This window comes from Oncorhynchus mykiss, chromosome 15 (genome assembly GCF_013265735.2).
Source record: "Oncorhynchus mykiss isolate Arlee chromosome 15, USDA_OmykA_1.1, whole genome shotgun sequence".
NCBI classification, from domain to species: domain Eukaryota; kingdom Metazoa; phylum Chordata; class Actinopteri; order Salmoniformes; family Salmonidae; genus Oncorhynchus; species Oncorhynchus mykiss.
The window spans coordinates 26,051,039-26,072,538 of NC_048579.1; positions in this window are offsets into that span (position 1 = coordinate 26,051,039).

The following is a 21,500-nucleotide window of genomic DNA, read 5'->3' on the forward strand; positions in this document are numbered from 1 at the left end:
CTGTACCGCGGCAGATTACACCCTGCTGGCCCCTGAGGCTTGGTGGTTTTGGGGGGGGGTATTTTCAGGCCCTTGACGTTCCACGTTATCATAACCCTTTATCACCAACAAATTGCTCTGATGAGGAGTGGGCAATATTTAGAGACAAGGGAGCGTAGAGGGACATCTTCTTCCTCAGACGATTTCCATTGGAACACTGCTCAATTGGAACACTGATAATGGAGTCTGACCTATTGGCTGCCTGCAGTTACAATCATTTTCTGTAATAGTAAACAGGTTTCTCAATGTAACATTCACTGTCAATTTGTTTTGCTGTTTCTGGCTGACTCTAGAACTCTTTTTTGCTGTTTCTGGCTGTTTCTGGCTGACTCTAGAACCACGGTAAGATGGTTTGGCAGAAGGAAGGAAGGAGTTGGATATTCCTTGGTTTCACTCTTGGTATGTTTTAATTTATTCATGTGCTGGAATGAAAATCAGAAAACAAACATACAATCAACAACATGCCATAATGCATAAATTAAATTATCATAAAGATATTTTCACATGATTCAATAATGGCAAATACAAAAATCAGAATTAATCTACGGAATTTCAACATGACTCAATTTAGCTTAAAGGGGCAGTGCAGTTAAAAACTTCAATTTCCTGTTTGTTTTATGACATCTCTACACCATGAGGTCGAAAATTATGATAATGCCCTTTTGGTGTAAGAGCTCTTTGAAAAAATGTATTGGATTGCATCCTATTGAAGTGGGATGGATCTTTTGGCCCACATCATGACATCACAATGTGATCTGATTATATACTAGACCAATGACTGTTCATCTGGGAAAGGGGGTGGGCTATAGACTATCCTATCAGCCAATCAGGGCTGTGCATGTAAATATATTCCAATTTGTTTCCTAATGCCCACATGATCAGACGGAGCATTTCAAAGGCCAAAGGAGGCTCATGGAAATAAATCATAAAAAATATATTTTGGGGAGTTAAAAAGACTTCAGGGGGGCTTTAAGTAATTTTATAACTCAGACCAGCAATATCTAGCACTAATTAACATCATTCGTCAAATATTATTACAACCAAATTTACCGCCAAAAGAATAAAGGGAATTGCACTCCGGGAGCCACATATAAGTTTACAAACAATCATGAGATAACTCAAAACAATCGCCTGCATTAGGGAAAACAGTTAAATAAAAATAAACACCTATTTACTAACATTTGCTTCTTTGACACACACAAATCAAAGAAAATGGTGAACTGTTGCTGGAAAAGTTGGCATGTGAGAAGTTGAAGCGTTTTTAGGGTCATGTCTAGAAGGGATAGAGCTTTCTTTTGCATTTTAGCTAACCCTCACCCCTTTCCTAACATTAACCTAATTATCCTAACCTGCTACGTTAATTCCAGATACCTGCTGCGAAAGTTCTCCAAACCTGTTATGAAAGATCAAATCTGACAAAAACTGTATACCATCTAGTCAAACCCAGTTTTTAATGTCAAAAAAAGTTGTCTATTAAATTGACAAGAAATTTGAGAGACTGTTCTAACAATGGAAATACATGTCCTCAAGATGGAAGGCAGGCAGGAGGATGTGAGACCAATTGGGACAATTATAGCCAATGAAGGGCATATACACATGTGAACAACATGCCATTAAGATAGATAGAGGACGCATCTGTGCCATTATCAAGTCCGAGAAAGTATGGGCACTACCATTGAGTCTATCTCCATTTTAAAGTAATCCATTTTCTTCTTCTTCATTGGCTGATTGATCCCAAATCATAGGAAAAAGCAATATGCCCGGGATAGCATATGGACTGCCTTTTGCAGCCTGTTGTTAATCATATTGTGATTGTCCAGTATATATTAAGGATTGGTTTATATATTAAGAGTATGTGAGACAAGGGAGATGTACCTGTCCATAGTTGTTTATTAGGAAAGGGAATTGTACTAATTATCTATTGTTTTGAAAAAAACAACAATTTTGTCTGTCATGTCTGTTGTCACTACCATTGCCACCTAATTTTGCTGCATTTCCCCTTCCCTCTTCAAAAGGACCACAATGGAAATACGTTTTTATGCTTTATTGTGTTATCCTGATGGTTTTCTTAAATTGTATGTGGAGGCGTTACTGGCTAGAGCGCCCTTATGGTTTATATATGTTTTTAAATTGTCTAATAAATTCAATCAATCAATCAACCAATCAATCAATGTAAACCAGTGAATATTGATTTCCAAGTTTACCCAGCTGTCACGTCCTGACCTTAGTTCCTTTTTATGTCTCTATTTTAGTTTGGTCAGGGCGTGAGTTGGGGTGGGCATTCTATGTTTTTGTTCTATGTTTTGTATTTCTGGTTTTGGCCTGGTATGGTTCCCAATCAGAGGCAGCTGTCAATCGTTGTCTCTGATTGAGAACCATACTTAGGCAGCCTGTTTTCCCACTATGTTTTGTGGGTAGTTGTTTTCTGTCTTTGTACTAGTTACCAAACGGAACTGTTTCTGTTGTTATTTTTGTTGACTTTGTATTGTGTTGTTCAGTTTAATAAAATGACGAACACTTACCACGCTGCATATTGGTCCGATCCTTCCTACTCCTCGTCAGAAGAGGAGGCAAACCGTTACACCAGCGTGAAACAAAAGTTCATAACTGAAGTCTTCTATTTTTTTCCCTTTTTCACAGACAAAACTTCCCACCTAGACCTCTGGCCATCCATCCCAGGGTGCTCTGTGTTAGCAGGGAGACAGCCTCTGCCTCGACTGTGACTTTTCTCCCCTCGCTGCTGGTCCTTTGAACAAGAGAAAATGGGGGAAACTAGGATCAAAGGGCCTTGCAGCACTATGTTTTATTCTCTGTTTCTCTCAATGCCTCTCACAGTGCCCGGGCATTCAGCGAGAATAATGTCAAGCCTGAGGGCTGTGTACGGTTCCACCCAAATTAGACTGATCCCAGACCTGCACAATATAAATAATTATCTTGTGAGGCGTGAGTGCAACAGCTTACTCCTTGGGCGCCCCGGGTATTAGAGGATTCCAAAAGTAGACCAAAGACGTAGAAGAAAGTAGAAATCATTTGAAATGATTCTACAAGAATTTAAATAGAATAAGAAACTTCAAAAGAATTCAATTTTGACCCATTATCGAAACATGAATTTCCATGTAACATGAGGCCTTGTAGCACGTGAGGATATAATGACATCACAGAGTTGTGTTGAGAGGGTACTAAAGACGGGAGCAGGCCAGCAGGAGAAATTAGAAGCCTTTTATTAGTTAAAGGGTAATTCCACCACTGTTCAACCTCAAATCCACTCTCTCCAGCACCATCCCAATGTGTATATATGTGAAAACGGAGCATTTCTATTATCTGTGGTTGAAAAGATGAGAACAAAGTTTTTTTTTAAAGAAGTAAAAGTAAAAAACAGGGATTTTGATCCAGACTTAATGGCCATGTACCCTTATAATCTCTACCCGGCACAGCCGGAAGAAGAGGGCACCTCTCAGAGCCAGGTTCCTCTCTAGGTTTCTTCCTAGGTCCCTGCCTTTCTAGAGACCTTTTCCTAGCCACCATACTTCTACATCTGTATTGCTAGCTCTTTGGAGTCTTTGGGGTTTTCGGCTGGGTTTCCGTATAAGCACTTTGTGACAACTGCTGATGTATAAAGAGCTTGATTGATGGATTTTCAAAACCTGCAACAAGTTTTTAACCAGAGGGAGGGTATTTTCTTGCTCCCCATGTCACCATGAATCTCAAAGTGCTTGAAAATCATTGTTTTTAAAATTGGTTTAACTTTTGATGTCATCATTGACGATGTCATTCTGCGACAGAAAGGTAAACATAATTTCCAATTGAGCCAACGTATGCAGCTTTTCCCGTGAATGCATTCTCCACTAAAGCGGGGTCATTGCCTTTCATTTTCAATCACACTGTAAAGCTGAACTTCCGCGATGCATATTGAATAGAGTCCTTTATATTTTTTACTACAAAACATAGAAACATGCCCTTTTCACATATGTGACCGACCGCCTTGATTCAGTCTTATGTAGCAAAATTTGAAATTGTGTTTAGTACATTGGATAAAAGTAGAGATCGACAGCTAGAAAATGGTATATAATACACTGCAGTTGGGGAACAATGGCAAAGTAATTCTGCTTGGAAAGATGATAAACTTGTAACCCCACTTTTGAGAAAATGGCCTTGAATATTCTGGTACACCTACTGGAGAGCTCTTCTTTGTCTACAGCCATTCAGCATCGTTCACACCCTCTTAAGCCTTAGCCCCACGCATCTCTTTAAGGATTCACATGTGAGGTCATACTATACTACATTAAATCTACATTTATTTGTCAAATGCACAGGATACAGAAGGTGTAAACGGTACTTGTACAGTGAAGTGGTTACTTGCATAGTAGCAATATCAAAAACAGAGTGTCCAGATAAAAATATTGTATAAATATTTTATCACTTATTAGATGACGCTTACCCGACACACTCATCTAAATTGATCTAAACTCTGGTTGAAAGTGTGTAGAAAGTAGCCCATCACTTTTTCCAACTGATCTGTCGATAGGGCCTGTTAAATTCAGGGCATCAATGTTGTTGAGAAAAGTAGCAAAACTTTTGTAGTTGTCGATGGCTAACGTAATATCTTTCAAAAACGGTGTGGTAGAAACGACAGTCAACACATACTGAACAGCTCACGTTATAGACAGAAGCATGCTACATGGCAGATGAATTCAAACTCATCCCCCGGCATGTCCAGCCCATTCATTATCTCAGCCAATCATGGCTCGAGGGAAGGTTCCTGTCTTTTTCCGTGGCAAAATTAACTAGGATTGTAATTTAACAATTTATTCATATTTACAGATGGCATACAAGCTTGTTATTAAGGTACATGAAAGTTCATATGTTCCAGAAGGCATTCCTGACAAAAAAAAAACACATTTTGATACAAAAATAAATATTCCTGCATACTGAATCCAAGTGTTTGACATGGAGGAGGGGACCAGTAGCTTTAGCCTTGTTCAGATTGGCAGTTTATAGTGACTCAACCCCTATTTATTTGCATATCTGATTTGAATTGGTTCTTTTTCCTGCAGTCTGAACAGCCAAAAAGCGCATAGAATCAGCTTGGTATGTGGTTTGAAGTCAGATACAAATCTGATTCCTGGTCATGTGACTTGTGTCTGAACATTCAAATCTGATTTATTTTCCCCTCAAGCAGTTGTTTGACTGTTATTCTGCATATCTTGTTGCTTGCTAGCTACTCTGTTGACAGGACTCGTTTTGAAAATTGGATAATGTTATCCTTTGAGGCTTTACCCTATGATTTTGAACATTCAAAGCAACTGGGAATCGTCCATGGCAGGCATTGTTGTCTCCTTAGCTTGCTACATAACTTCTGAGTGATAAGAAGCACAAGCACCACCACCAATCAGCCTGGACTCTAGAGCAGTGGAAACGCGTTCTCTGGAGTAATGAATCACACTTCACCATCTCAAATCAAATCAAATTGTATTTGGCACATGCGCCGAATACAACAGACATTACAACAGACATTAATACAACAGACATTATAGTGAAATGCTTACTTATAAGCTCTTAACCAACAATGCTTTAAGAAGTTTTAAGAGAAAAAATTAAAATAAGTGTTAACTAAAAAATACATAAGTAAAAATAGAAAATAGAAAATTAAAGGAACAAATAATTAAACTGCAGCAGCTTCTTAACAGTAGAAGCTGTTAAGAAGCCTTTTTGAACTAGACTTGGTGCTCTTCTACCTCTTGACGTGCAGTAGCGGAAAGAACAGTCTATGACTAGGGTGTCTGGAGTCTTTGACAATGTTTAGGGCCTTCCTCTGACACCCCCTGGTATAGAGAGAGGTCCTGGATGGAAGGAAGCTTGGCCCCAGTGATGTACTGGTCCGTACACACTACCCTTTGTAGTGCCTTGCGGTTGGAGGCCGAGCAGTTGCCATTCCAGGCAGTGATGCAACCATGCTCTCGATGGTGCAGCTGTAGAATCTTTTGAGGATCTGAGGACCCATGCCAAATCTTTTCAGTCTCCTGAGGGGGAACAGGCTTTGTCGTGCCCTCTTCACGACTGTCGTGGTGTGTTTGGACCATGATCGTTTTTTGGTGATGTGGACACCAGGAACTTGAAGTTCTCAACCTGCTCCACTGCAGCCCCATTGATGAGAATGGGGGAGTGCTTGGTCCTCCTATTCCTGTAGTTCACAATCATCTCCTTTGTCTTGATCACGTTGAGGGAGAGGTTGTTGTCCTGGCACCACACAGCCAGGTCTCTGACCTCCTCCCTATAGGCTGTCTCATCATTGTCGGTGATCAGGTCTACCACTGTTGTGTCTTCTGCAAACTTGATGATGGTGTTGGAGTCATGCCTGGCTATGCAGTCATGAGTGAACAGGGAGTTAAATAGGGGACTGGGCACGCACCGTTGAGGGGCCCCCGAGTTGAGGATCAAGGCGGATGTGTTGTTCCCTACCCTTATCACCTGGGGGCGGCCCGTCAGGAAGTCCAGGATCCAGTTGCAGAGGAAGGTGTTTGGACCCAGGATCCTTAGCTTAGTGATGAGCTTTGAGGGCACTATGGTGTTTAACACTGAGCTGTCGTCAATTAATAGCATTCTCACATAGGTGTTCCTTTTGTCCAGGTGGGAAAGGTCAATGTTGAGTGCAATAGAGATTGCATCATCTGTGGATCTGTTGTGGCAGGATGCAAATTAGAGTGGGTCTAGTTTACAAATAAGTTACAAATAACGCGAAAAAACATACACAATAGCACAATTGGTTGTGGAATCCTAAAACGGCAGCCATCTCCTTTGGCTCAATTATCATGCCATCTGGCAGTCCGACAGAAGAATCTGGGTTTGGCGGATGGCAAGAGAATGCTACCTGCCCCAATGCTGTTTGGTGGAGGAGGTATAATGGTTTGTGTCTGTTTTTCATGGTTCGGGCTAGGCTCCTTAGTTACAGTGATGGGAAATCTTAACTCTACAGCATTCAATGACATTCTAGATGATTCCATACCTCCAACTTTGTGGCAACAGTTTGGGGAAGGCCCTTTCCTGTTTAAGCATTACAATGCCCCCGTGCACAAAGCGAGGTCCATGCAGAAATGGTTTGTCGAGATTGGTGTGGAAGAACTTGATTGACCTGCACAAGGTCTTGACCTCAAGCCCATTGAAAGGTCTTTGGGATGAATTGGAACGCCGACTGAGAGCCAGGCCTAATCTCCCAACAGCAGTGCCGACCTCACTAATGCTCTTGCGGCTGAGTGTAAGTCCCCACAGCAATGTTCCAACATCTAGTGGAAAGCCTTCCCAGAAGAGTGGAGGTTGTAACAGAAGCAAAGCAAGGACCAACTCCACATAAATGCCCATGATTTTTGAATGAGATGTTCGACGAGCAGGTGTCCACATACCTTTGGTCATGTAGTGTATTTTGATTCTCTTGTGCAGTGGTGGAATAAGTACTCAATTGTCATACTTGAGTAAAAGTAAAGATACCTTAATAGAAAATGACTCAGGTAAAAGTGAAAGTCACACAGTAAAATACTACTTGAGTAAAAGTCTAAAAGTGCTTGGTTTGAAATATACTTAAGTATTAAAAGTACATGTAATTGCTAAAAAGTAAAAGTATTAACATTTAAATTCCTTATTTTAAGCATATCAGGTGGCACAATAAAAAATATATATTTTAATGATGGATCGCCAGGGCCAGACTAACACTCAAAGCATTTGTGTTTAGTGAGTCTACCAGATCAGAGGCAGTTGGGTACAGATACCCCAAAAAACTGTACTTTTTAGTTAAGTACTTTACACTACTGCTCTTGTGTAAGCCTTATTAAAGCTACAAAAGTGTCAGTACTTAACCCAAACATACGTGTATGTTCTTCTTCTTTGGTATTATGGTGGTCAGCAAACAAATGTTATAGGTGCTTGCGGCCACCTACTATATGGACTGTGTATCAGCCTACTATTCTGTAATATGAATTCGTCAAACTTTGTGAAAACAATTGCCCTACTAACTAAACCTGCACCCATTAAAACCTCACCACTATTCCACTACTCTGGCCCTTTCTGATCCTACCTCATGCCTGCAGCCTGGGAGGACGGGACAGTATCGCTAAAACGTCTTGTAACTCTCCTGCAGTAAAATCTCGTACACCCAAGTACTTCTCTGCAGCTGCCACCACCACATCTATCCTCTATCCTCTACGTTCCATTCCTGTGGTACAACCATGGCCATGAATGCCCCTCCCCAAAAAATTCCTATCACTCTACTCACAGGGATCCTCTTAGGATCCCTCACCCCTGACCCACATTCTTCATCTACCTTCTTCACTGCTTCAGCATATGGCACCTTCTTCACTACTCCGATCCTAGCAACAACCTCAACGTGCCCTTCTCTCACTGGACACCTCTGAACTCCAGCACCATGGGTACCCCTACAGTTTACACACAACTTTTTCCACTGATACTACACATTCCTTTGTCATGTCCTCCTGCACACTTGTCACGTGTAGGAATCTACCTCCCACACACTGCTGCCACATGACCATTAACTTGACACCTAAAATGCCATAATGGATTAGGGACAAAAGCTCTCACGGGATAACTGACACATCTTAACTTTACTTTATCGGGTAACTCAGTAGTACACACAGTGTCTTCTCTGTTTCATCACGCTCTCCACCGGGTCTGCGTCGCACCAAACGACGAAGACCCATCTTCAACTTGAGTTGAACCTCCTCAACACTTAACACCACTCCAGTTATTCCCTGCTTTCAACTACACCCTGCTCTGGAGAGAAAAGCAAGTCACAGTTTTTGAACCCAAATCAAGTGGTGTGGAGCGCACGTTCCCTCTGGATGGCAGAAATAGCAAAAATCAACACGATTCCACTTCGAGTCACTTTCACCTACCCAACATTCCCCAACCTCTTCTCCACCCAACCTGACACCACATATGGATCTGCCAGGAGGCAAAGATCCATTCTCTCCAAAACTCTTACTCCCACCGGGCCAGAATCCTCTTTGTCATCATCAGGATGAGACTCAAACGTGGCGGTCATCACAGCATGATTCACCATTCCATATTTACTTAAATCATGTTCCACTTTTCTCCTTTTTTCCTGTCTACCTTCTCCTTCATCAGCCCTTCCTTCATTCCGTATTTACTTATAATACATTTCACGTCAGTAAATGTTTACCTGTCCACTATCTTGCCCCACACCAGCAGCCTTGCCAGTAGGCTGACCAAAACTTTAAATGTCCCTGAACGAATACAAACTCCACTCGCCCCGTAGCTGGTTCCAGAACGGCCCTTTAACGTGCCTCAACACTGGCACTAACCAGAATTACATTTACTATCATGGGTGGCCAAAAATAACTATCTGAAAGCTATAGATCTACTAAGCCATGCCTCCAGTCTTCTGATCTGACCTGGTGGATCATAGCTCAATAACCCAGCATCAACAACCCAACTTAAAGGTCATGAACAGTCAAATGTGATGACCAAAGTTTGAAATATGACTGTTGCTTCTACGTTGAAAAAGTTTGATCATAAAATTACTGATCCCCTCCCCCATGTCAAACACTTGGATTCAGGAGGCGGGAATATTAGGGGGAAAGGGTGACTCTAACTCTCATTTTAATGCACCAATGGTAACATGATATTGTCTTATCTAATTTAAATAAGTACCACCTATTATTAACCAACATCGGACAAGGCGTGTTTGCAGAGGGGCGTGGTTTATATAGATAGATAGCATCTCTACTGGTGCCAAAATTTGACTTCAAGGTGTCGGCAAATATAATTAAATGTTTACACTATTCATCCATGGCAAAGATATGGATATGTCTGTTTTTCATGGTTCGGGCTAGGCTCCTTAGTTACAGTGAAGGGAAATCTTAACTCTACAGCATTCAATGACATTCTAGATGATTCCATACCTCCAACTTTGTGGCAACAGTTTGGGGAAGGCCCTTTCCTGTTTAAGCATTACAATGCCCCCGTGCACAAAGCGAGGTCCATGCAGAAATGGTTTGTTGAGATTGGTGTGGAAGAACTTGATTGGCCTGCACAAGGCCTTGACCTTTCATCTGTGTTTGGTGTTAGCTAGTTACTGGCTAGCTACCGTAGGTTTTCAGCCAACATGGAACAAAAAGGTGTGGATGGGTCGCTCAAAACTCTGATGCAGTTGTCATATCAACACATCCGTCAGTGCTGCTGTGAACCGTATCACAACAGACATGCTGAAAGGGAGATGTATATGAAAAAGTGTGTTTTGTGCATCACCGACTTTGCATGAGTTGATTTTACTGCAACACTGCTCACTGCATCCAAATTTCTCTTGACATAGGCGTTTCAAAGAGCTGTCAGTCAAGGCAAGCAAATGAATATAAGCTCTCCGCCAACTCAGCCTGTCTTCTCAAACGTCTTGGTAGTTAGCCATGAGAGAAAAAGTCATTTTCCAACATTTTGAGCATTTCTATCCCCCCCCCAAAATTTCAGGTGATATTTCAGTCATTCAAAAGGCTATTTTACATTGTAATTAGAATGACGGTTCGGGGCCTTTAAAGAAAACAATGGGTTGTTTGTGACCCAACTTGTGTTCTGTCCAATATTTACCTACATTTGATTATGTTGTGTGCGTGCGGGTAGCAAACAAACATGTAATAATTAATGTTGACTCCAAAACTACCACCCTTAGGGCAGGAATATCAAATGAAGCATAAACTCCAACTGTTTCATTGTCATAATTCAAAAATAAATGGAAAGCCAGAAGTTTTCAGGAATGTTGATCGGAATTTCTCCATTTATCTGATTCGACACCACTCACATACAACGCATTTTTCCACAGAGAGTAGATTACTTTATTTTTACTTTATGATACTTAGTAGAAATGCAGGGATAATAGCTAGTAGGAGAATAAGCTAGTACACTATACAAGCACCATGTCTTGAGAAAAAGAGCATGTCCTTTTTTTTTTTTTTTTGCATTCGCATGGCAACTACACCAGTGAGGAATAGGAGTAATGAGAAGACAATAAATGGGAACACTTCTAGATAGGCAAAAACATGTCAAAGCAACATCAGTATTAATGAGCCATAATCATATGTTTATCATCATTAGCCAAGCCTGGGATGGGATGTGTGGGTGGCATGTTTGCTTATCATGTTGACATGGAAAACAGTTACACGCAACATGGAACCTCCATTCAATCAACGTGATCTATTTTAGAATGCTGCCTGCCATGGAGAGGGACTGTAGGACTCATTGATCCACCAAAGACTTGGAGAACCGATTTGGTGGACCAAGGCTAATGAAGCACACATCCAAAGGTGGGAGATTCAAGTTGAAATGTCTTGTCTATTTGTGCTGTCTGTTAGTACACAAAAACGGCACACTGATAACAATGGCTCGCTATCATAAGCAGGCCAGACATCTCCAGCTAGCTTATGTATGGGAGTCCTTTCCACCATTCTATTACACACAGCATTTCTGTTTTGAACTAAACGTTTCTCATCTATGTATGGTTTACGCCATCTACAAAGCAGGGACTGAACACGTTAATTTTTTTATGATACAGTACAGTAGTTGTAGAGAACATTTTATGCTGCGATATGAGCCACACGGAGTGTCAGAATGAGTGAGTATGTAACAGTACTTTCCCACTCAAAACTTGAACTAGCACTTATCAATTAACACTTTCTGTACTTTTGGACCTGATTTTAGAGACTGGTCCTTCCAATGTTTCATAATCTATTTAGTTATTTATTGAATGTATTTCTGAAATAGATAACAGTGTCTCATTCCTCAGGAAAAACAGCCCAGTCACTCCATCATTTATCGGTTAACCAGTGGCTTAATTTAGTTATTTCAAAGTGGTGCCACATCAAGAGTGTACTGTATTTCTATAATAAAACAGTTGGGAACAATGAAAAGGAGGAAGGAGGAATTATCCTGGTACTATTTAATTGAGTTTGACCAGGTGCCCAGCTCTATGTCAGCCTAATCTCCCTGCAGTGGTGCTGTCTCGCTCTCTCCCTGGGAGACAGCGGAGGCCGATAAACTTTGCAGCTCCCTCGTACCTGCACAATGCACCCTCTGCATTATTCATGGGTAGGGTCTAGAGCATCTTCAAATGGCCTGTCATTTCCTTTTACCTTCCATCACAATGGCCATATGCCACAGACACTAGACAGGACTGGGGGTAGGCATTCTGAGGGTGAGCCTGAATTTCCTTTACAGACGCTAACATGGAAACATATACATGTTTTAGCATGTAGGACTCTTGGGAACTCAAAACCTGCCATGGCAGATTTCAATCTTTTGCTGTTTCGCTATCTCCTCCCACGGTTGACACCTCCACACAGCAAAATCAATGGTGTACATTTAGATCTGAAAGTGTAAAATGAACACTATTTTCAGTAAACATATGAGTCCCACTGTACTGGTGTTAAAATACCACCTTTGAAAGTGTTAAATAATTAACTCTGTTGCAGTGTTCAACATTTTACTCTTAAAGTGTTCAAAGGAACAAAATTGTGGTGTTTGCGTAGCTCTACTGTAGAGTAATATGCAACAACTACAGGGTAAAACATAATACTTGGTTTAGTAAACTTGTCTCACTTTTCTAAGTGCTGAGACTGCTTCTCAGTGTAAGACGTTTTTTGAGTGTTTTAACACTGCTTAGTTTAAAACCATATTCAAATATTTCCCAGAGTGCCTTTTGAGAAAAATTGTGGAGTTACCACCCGTGACTGTATATTTTTGTGATAGAGACATGGTTGTTGCATTCATCGATTTTTGGTCCTATTGACATCGCCAAGTGACATCCTAAGCAAATATATAATCATACACATCGCTTTGAACCAAAACCATTCCTATTATTATCATATTTCCCAGCATGCTATTGTTTCAATATCTGTTTGTGTATGAGATTGATACATTTTATGCCACACAGAGAAAAATAACAGATTTTTCTGAACTAATCCAATCAGTTATGTAGTGTCCTGACAATATTCCTACCCCAGGCAGTCATTCTGAATGCAGGTTGCAGGTGAATCAAAATTCCAACTGTTGGATCTGGCTGAATTTCAATAGAAATTACACATCACTTTGCAAGCTGGCGTAATGTGACTTGTAGGTAGTGTTGCATAATTTGGGTAATTTTCCCAGATTTTACAGGAAGCTTGGTTGGAGCTTTCCTGGAAACAGAAACAGGAAATCTGACATACTTCATCTAAGATTTGGGGAAAATCTTGGAATTTGACAACCCTACTTCCAGGCCTGTTGCCTGAGGTATGAACTGGGGCACAATTATGCACTCTTAACTAAAGGTACAGCGGATGGCATTACAGTAAGAGTTTGTACCCCTTTAGGAACAAATCTATACCTTTTCATCTGAGTGTGTAATACAATAGCCTGAAACATCTGGAGTGCATGTTACATTATGCTGGCTTGCAAGGTGAAGTTTAATTCCTTTCTGAATCCAACTTTCAGATTTTTTTTATGGACCGCACATGTATTCAGAATGACTGCCATGGGTGGAAGACTAAGCTGTGTGACTACTTAAATTATTTTCTTATTCTTTGGGTATAACGATGTGCGCTGAGAGTCAGAAAGCAAGTTCAGGGAGTGAGTGTTTTAATAAAATAAACGGAATACAAAATAAGAACCTCGAACACCGCACAGACATGAAACAGCAACAATGACGCCTGGGGAAGGAACCACAGGGAGTGACATATACAGTGCCTTGCGAAAGTATTCGGCCCCCTTGAACTTTGCGACCTTTTGCCACATTTCAGGCTTCAAACATAAAGATATAAAACTGTATTTTTTTGTGAAGAATCAACAACAAGTGGGACACAATCATGAAGTGGAAATACATTAATTGGATATTTCAAACTTTTTTAACAAATCAAAAACTGAAAAATTGGGCGTGCAAAATTATTCAGCCCCTTTACTTTCAGTGCAGCAAACTCTCTCCAGAAGTTCAGTGAGGATCTCTGAATGATCCAATGTTGACCTAAATGACTAATGACGATAAATACAATCCACCTGTGTGTAATCAAGTCTCCGTATAAATGCACCTGCACTGTGATAGTCTCAGAGGTCCGTCAAAAGCGCAGAGAGCATCATGAAGAACAAGGAACACACCAGGCAGGTCCGAGATACTGTTGTGAAGAAGTTTAAAGCCGGATTTGGATACAAAAAGATTTCCCAAGCTTTAAACATCCCAAGGAGCACTGTGCAAGCGATAATATTGAAATGGAAGGAGTATCAGACCACTGCAAATCTACCAAGACCTGGCCGTCCCTCTAAACTTTCAGCTCATACAAGGAGAAGACTGATCAGAGATGCAGCCAAGAGGCCCATGATCACTCTGGATGAACTGCAGAGATCTACAGCTGCGGTGGGAGACTCTGTCCATAGGACAACAATCAGTCGTATATTGCACAAATCTGGCCTTTATGGAAGAGTGGCAAGAAGAAAGCCATTTCTTAAAGATATCCATAAAAAGTGTTGTTTAAAGTTTGCCACAAGCCACCTGGGAGACACACCAAACATGTGGAAGAAGGTGCTCTGGTCAGATGAAACCAAAATCAAACTTTTTGGCAACAATGCAAAACGTTATGTTTGGCGTAAAAGCAACACAGCTGAACACACCATCCCCACTGTCAAACATGGTGGTGGCAGCATCATGGTTTGGGCCTGCTTTTCTTCAGCAGGGACAGGGAAGATGGTTAAAATTGATGGGAAGATGGATGGAGCCAAATACAGGACCATTCTGGAAGAAACTCCTGATGGAGTCTGCAAAAGACCTGAGACTGGGACGGAGATTTGTCTTCCAACAAGACAATGATCCAAAACATAAAGCAAAATCTACAATGGAATGGTTCAAAAATAAACATATCCAGGTGTTAGAATGGCCAAGTCAAAGTCCAGACCTGAATCCAATCGAGAATCTGTGGAAAAAACTGAAAACTGCTGTTCACAAATGCTCTCCATCCAACCTCACTGAGCTCGAGCTGTTTTGCAAGGAGGAATGGGAAAAAATGTCAGTCTCTCGATGTGCAAAACTGATAGAGACATACCCCAAGCGACTTACAGCTGTAATCGCAGCAAAAGGTGGCGCTACAAAGTATTAACTTAAGGGGGCTGAATAATTTTGCACGCCCAATTTTTTTTTTACCCCCTCCCCGCCGTGTTCGGCTCCAGCCGCAGGACGCCAACCCAAGGAACGATCCTGTGGATCAGGAGCGGACCGGTCACCCCAGCTGATGCGCGGGAAACTGACAGACCGGCTGAGGCAAGGGAGCCTGGCGATCTGGTTGAGGCATGTGATTCTGACGTGCCAGTGGAAGCAGGGGAGCCTGGTGAGCCGGCAAAGGCATGAAAGCCAAAGGCATGAAAGCCTACCAGCTGAGGCAGGAGAGCCTGTCGATCCGGCTGAGGCATGAGAGCCTATAGTGGCTTCCTACCCAGCTTTATTCCCACCTAGCCAAAAAAACACACTCCCGGATGCTTCCCTTAGGTGAGGCTTCATTCTATAATGATGTGCGCTGAGAGTCAGGAAGCAAGTGAGTGTTTTAATAAAATATACAGAACATAATACAAAACAAGAACCTTAACAACGCATAGACAAGAAACAGAAACAATGACGCCTGGGGAAGGAACTAAAGGGAGTGACATATATAGGGCAACTAATCAAGGAAGTGATGGAGTCCAGGTGAGTCTGACGACGCACAGGTGTGCGTAATGATGGTGACAGGTGTGAACCATAACGAGCAGCCTGGTGACCTAGAGGCCGGAGGAAACTTGACATTGGGTGGTGTTAGCGTATTGGAATCCATCTTTTAGGTGCCTACACTACATCCTACTGTACTGTGAGGCCAGTCACGGCTTATAAATTCCTGGTAATACAAAATTGGGAAAAAGGGAAATTACCCTGCCAGCTATTAACCATCACTAAAAAACCCACCACCCCATTTCACTATTTAACCTGATCTGATCATACTCCAGTCCAACAGTCTGGGAGGATGGAACACTACCACTCATCACACCCTGCAACTCTTCTTCAGTAAAATCTCACACTCCCAAGTACTTCCCCGCAGCTGCCACCACAACCTATATTTTCTGCAGTACAGTTGACAACCTTGGCTATGAATGCTAAGTAACACACCTTAGAGGAAAAACAAAAATAAATGGAGGAACTTATTCAAGAATGATCCATTGTAATATGTTATACAAATAAAGTTGAACTGGATGGAAAATGGGGAAAAATGCATGACATTATTTTCAATCTTCAGCTTAGAAATGTTCCCAACATTTTTTTACTGAAACTTGTTACAAATGACGGAGTCACTCATGATTCACCAAACGGTGTTTTGAAAGAGGAAAATAAGTACTTTAAGAATATGTTTTTGTTTCAGTCTCCTCCATCTCCACTAACCGAAGTTAATTGTATAGATTTCTTTCCTATTCGTTTTTCTCAATTGCTAAAACACAATTTCTGAAACCTTGCTCCATTTCCTGAAAACATTAAACACAGAACCTCATCTTCAAGCACTATTTATATAACCTCTGACTCCTCTCGCAAAATGAAACATTTGCCTCAAAACAGTTTTACCTGTGTTCAAAATCAAACACTGCTCTCCAATCATGAACAAGGTGATCAAAATGATATACACTCTCATGCAGTCACTAAACAATACACCGAAAAATTTAAAACACATTGTTCAAAACATACAATTCTCAGGGAGAAGTACATTTTTAATCTAAAAGAATATTCATATTTTTCCGTCATTGTCTTTTGATGAACGAAAACGTGTTCTATCAAAGTAGCTCAAAATTGATCAGAAATTACGAACCTGCTTTGCTCTTTGCAATTTTGTTTTTTGTTCTTCCTCCTCCTTGTACCCCTATTTTTACAGTACTGTACCCTGCATCTCAAACTTGTCCTTTGTCTCTGTGATACTGTAATTCTTGTTCTTTGTTGATATGAACCTGCAACCAGTCAAAATCTATTGAGCAGTCAGTACTGTTAATTAATGGAAAGCACAATGTTCAGGGCCATACAATTTGTCCATTGTACAGTATGCAACCTACAATGCACTGTGCTACAGTATCCATTCTCAGACTTTCTCCTTCCCACCTTCAACAACCTGTTTGCTCTCTGAACTGGCTTATGTATATTGGTTGTGTCGCATCACTTGAAACAGGTTAAATCAATTTTGAGTGGTTGTGTTCAATCAATGACATATGTTCTCTATTTGTATTTGATTGTTGCCACTTGTGTTTACCAGTATGGATGACATGTGCATTAGAGTGCAGACTATGTTTTGAGAATGAGAATGTGTTTAGAGTTTTGCTGAAAAGTCTAAGTGAGATCTGCAAATTGTGTTTTACCATGTGAAATGGTTTAAGGTATTGACAACAGACTGCATAATTAGCTAAATGAGTCCAGGCAACTGAGAACTTTGTTCAGCCAATGGGTTTTAGTGTTTTAGCAATTGAGAAAAACTGTAACAGCTGCTCAATAGATTTTGACTGGTTGCAGGTTCATATCAACAAAGAACAAGAATTACAGTATCACAGAGACAAAGGACAAGTTTGTGAGATGCAGGGTACAGTACTGTAAAAATAGGGGTACAAGGAGGAGGAAGAACAAAAAACAAAATTGCAAAGAGCAAAGCAGGTTCGTAATTTCTGATCAATTTTGAGCTACTTTGATAGAACACGTTTTCGTTCATCAAAAGACAACGACGGAAAAATATGAATATTTTTTTGATTAAAAATGTAATTCTCCCTGAGAATTGTATGTTTTGAACAATGTGTTTTCTATTTTCGGTGTATTGTTTACTGACTGCTATATAATTTTGATCACTTTGTTTATGATTTGAGAGCAGTGTTTGATTTTGAACACAGGTTAAACTGTTTTGAGGCGAATGTTTCATTTTGCAAGAGGAGTCAGAGGCTATGTAAATAGTGCTCGAAGATTAGGTTTTGTGTTTAATGTTTTCAGGAAATGGAGCAAGGTTTCAGAAATTGTGTTTTAGCAATTGAGAAAAACTGCAACTAAGTTGACTGTGCTTTTAAACAGCTTGGAAAATTCCAGAAAATTATGTCATGGCTTTAGAAGCTTCTGATAGGCTAATTGATCTAATTTGAGTCAATTGGAGGTGTACCTGTGGATATATTTCAAGGCCTACCATCAAACTCAGTGCCTCTTTGCTTGACATCATGGGAAAATCCAAAGAAATCAGCCATGATCTCAGAAGAAAAATTGCAGACCTCCACAAGTCTGGTTCATCCTTGGGAGCAATTTCCAAACGCCTGAAGGTACCACGTTCATCTGTACGAACAATAGTATGCAAGTATAAACACCATGGGACCACACAGCCCTCATACCACTCAGGAAGGAGACGTGTTCTGTCTCCTAGAGGTGAACGTATTTTGGTGCGAGATGTGCAAATCAATCCCAGAACAACAGCAAAGGACCTTGTGAAGATGCTGGAGGAAACAGGTACAAAAGTCCACAGTAAAACGAGTCCTATATTGACGTAACCTGAAAGGCCGCTCAGCAACAAAGAAGCCACTGCTCCAAAACCGCCATAAAAAAGTCAGACTATGGTTTGCAACTGCACATGGGGTCAAAGATCGTACTTTTTCGAGAAATGTCCTCTGGTCTGATGAAACAAAAATAGAACTGTTTGGCCATAATGACCATCGTTATGTTTGGAGGAAAAAGGGGGAGGCTTGCAAGTCGAAGAACACCATCCCAACCGTGAAGCACGGGGGTGGCAGCATCATGTTGTGGGGGTGCTTTGCTGCAGGAGGGACTGGTGCACTTCACAAAATAGATGGCATCATGAGGTAGGAAATTATGTGGATATATTGAAGCAACATCTCAAGACATCAGTCAGGAATTTGAAGCTTGGTCGCAAATGGTTCTTCCAAATGGACAATGACCCCAAGCAAAGTTGTGGCAAAATGGCTTAAGGACAACAAAGTCAAGGTATTGGAGTGGCCATCACAAAGCCCTGACCTCAATCCTATAGAACATTTGTGGGCAGAACTGAAAAAGTGTGTGCGAGCAAGGAGGCCTAGAATCCAGACTCAATTACACAAGCTGTCAGGAGGAATGGGCCAAAATTCACCCAACTCATTGTGGGAAGCTTGTGGAAGGCTACCCGAAACGTTTGACCCAAGTTAAACCATTTAAAGGCAATGCTACCAAATACTATTGAGTGTATGTAAACTTCTGACCCACTGGGAATGTGATGAAATAAATAAAAGCTGAAATAAATCGATCTCTTTACTATTATTCTGACATTTCACATTCTTCAAATAAAGTGGTGATCCTAACAGGGAATTTTTACTAGGATTAAATGACAGGAATTGTGAAAAACTGACTTAAAATGTATTTGGCTGAGGTGTATGTAAACTTCCGACTTCAACTGTATGTATGTGTACACATATATATATACACCCATACATACATACATACGTATATACGTATATATGTGTGTGTGTGTGTGTGTGTGTGTGTGTGTGTGTGTGTGTGTGTGTGTGTGTAAATATATATTTTATTTATGTATTTTTATTTATTTATTTCACCTTTATTTAACCAGGTAGGCAAGTTGAGAACAAGTTCTCATTTACAATTGCGACCTGGCCAAGATAAAGCAAAGCAGTTCGACACATACAACGACACAGAGTTACACATGGAGTAAACCAAACATACAGTCAATTATACAGTATAATCAAGTCTATATCCGATGTGAGCAAATGAGGTGAGATAAGGGAGGTAAAGGCAAAAAAAGGCCATGGTGGCAAAGTAAATACAATATAGCAAGTAAAACACTGGAATGGTATATTTGCAGTGGAAGAATGTGCAAAGTAGAAATAAAAGTAATGGGGTGCAAAGGAGCAAAATAAATAAATAAAATAAATACAGTAGGGAAAGAGGTAGTTTTTTGGGCTAAATTATAGGTGGGCTATGTACAGGTGCAGTAATCTGTGAGCTGCTCTGACAGTTGGTGCTTAAAGCTAGTGAGGGAGCGCAAGAGCGACATCATTGATGTATACAGAGAAGAGAGTCTGTCCAAGAATTGAACCCTGTGGCACCCCCATAGAGACTGCCAGAGGTCCGGACAGCAGACCCTCCAATTTGACACACTGAACTCTATCAGAGAAGTAGTTGGTGAACCAGGCGAGGCAATCATTTGAGAAACCAAGGCTGTCGAGTCTGCCGATGAGGATGTGGTAATTGACAGAGTCGAAAGCCTTGGCCAGATCAATGAATACGGCTACACAGTAATGTTTCTTATCGATGGCGGTTAAGATATTGTTTAGGACCTTGAGTGTGGCTGAGGTGCACCCATGACCAGCTCTGAAACCAGATTGCATAGCAGAGAAGGTATGGTGAGATTCGAAATGGTCGGTAATCTGTTTGTTGACTTGGCTTTCGAAGACCTTAGAAATGCAGGGTAGGATAGATATAGGTCTGTAGCAGTTTGGGTCAAGAGTGTCCCCCCCCTTTGAAGAGGGGGATGACTGCAGCTGCTTTCCAATCTTTGGGAATCTCAGACAACACGAAAGAGAGGTTGAACAGGCTAGTAATAGGGGTGGCAACAATTTTGGCAGATAATTTTAGAAAGAAAGGGTCCAGATTGTCTAGCCCGGCTGATTTGTAGGGGTCCAGATTTTGCAGCTCTTTCAGAACATCAGCTGACCTGATTTGGGAGAAGGAGAAATGGGGAAGGCTTGGGCGAGTTGCTGTGGGGGGTGCAGTGCTGTTGACCGGGGTAGGAGTAGCCAGGTGGAAAGCATGGCCAGCTGTAGAAAAATGCTTATTGAAATTCTCAATTATAGTGGATTTATCAGTGGTGACAGTGTTTCCTATCTTCAATGCAGTGGGCAGTTGGGAGGAGGTGTTCTTATTCTCCATGGACTTTACAGTGTCCCAGAACTTTTTTGAGTTAGTGTTGCAGGAAGCACATTTCTGCTTGAAAAATCTAGCCTTGGCTTTTCTAACTGCCTGTGTATAATGGTTTCTAGCTTCCCTGAACAGCTGCATATCACGGGGGCTGTTCGATGCTAATGCAGAACGCCATAGGATGTGTTTGTGTTGGTTAAGGGCAGTCAGGTCTGGGGAGAACCAAGGGCTATATCTGTTCCTGGTTCTAAATTTCTTGAATGGGGCATGCTTATTTAAGATGGTTAGGAAGGCATTTAAAAAAAATAACCAGGCATCCTCTACTGACGGGATGAGATCAATATCCTTCCAGGATACCCCGGCCAGGTCGATTAGAAAGGCCTGCTCGCTGAAGTGTTTCAGGGATATATATATTTACCCCAAAAATACATGGGGGATTGGAAATGATGCAGACAATTACATTGATGGAAGCCACAATCTATCTGCAATATTAAAGCTGATTCCCCCTACCCCCCCCAAAAAATCTATAAATAAA